Source organism: Salvelinus namaycush, chromosome 12 (genome assembly GCF_016432855.1).
Source record: "Salvelinus namaycush isolate Seneca chromosome 12, SaNama_1.0, whole genome shotgun sequence".
In the NCBI taxonomy this organism is placed as follows: Eukaryota; Metazoa; Chordata; class Actinopteri; order Salmoniformes; family Salmonidae; genus Salvelinus; species Salvelinus namaycush.
Genome location: NC_052318.1, coordinates 38,869,552 through 38,870,438, shown reverse-complemented (window position 1 = coordinate 38,870,438; position 887 = coordinate 38,869,552).

Below are 887 nucleotides of genomic sequence, written 5' to 3'. Positions count from 1 at the left end.
CGCCATAACCTGTGGTGTAAAGTACTTAAGTAAAAATACTTTAAAGTACTACTTAAGTAATATTTTATATCTGTACTTTACTTTATTATTTATATTTTTTACAACTTTGACTTTTACTCCACTGCATTCCTAAAACATATGTAATTTTTACTCCCATACATTTTCCCTGACACCCAAAAGTACTCGTTGCATTTCAAATGCTCAGGCAGGGAAGAATTATGGTCCAATTAAATATCAATGTAACGCATTGTCATCCCTACTATTTCTGATCTGGCAGACTTACTAAACACAAATAGTGCATTTGTAAATGATGTCTGAGTGTTGGAATGTGCCCGTCTGAATAAATAAAAAATAAAAAAGATAATCGTGTCTGGTTTGCTTAATATAAGGAATGTGATGTATAGCATTTACTTTTACGTTGTACTTTTACTCAAGTATGAAAATTTAGTACTTTTTCCACCACTGTACTTAAGTACATTGAAAACCAGATACTTTTAGACTTTTACTCAAATTGTATTTTACTGGGAGACTTTTAATTTTACTTAAGTCATTTTCTATTAAAGGTATCTTTACTTTTACTCAGGTATGAATATGAATGAACTGAATACTTTTTCCACCACTAGCCTTAACGTTAACAGAACTGTGGGAAAGCAGTGGGCAAAGGACAGACGGGGGCGAAGGACAGTATGTACCGGTGTCCTAGCTAGCTACTTCTCTAGCCATAACATTGTGGGAAAGCTTACCTTATCAGACGGACCACCCTGCACTGTGAATGTTTACATGGTGTGTTCAATAAAGACGTATAATTGTTTGTGTGTTATTAGTTTAAGCAGACAGTGTTTGTCTATTGTTGTGACTTAAATTAAGATCAGATCAAATTTTATGAC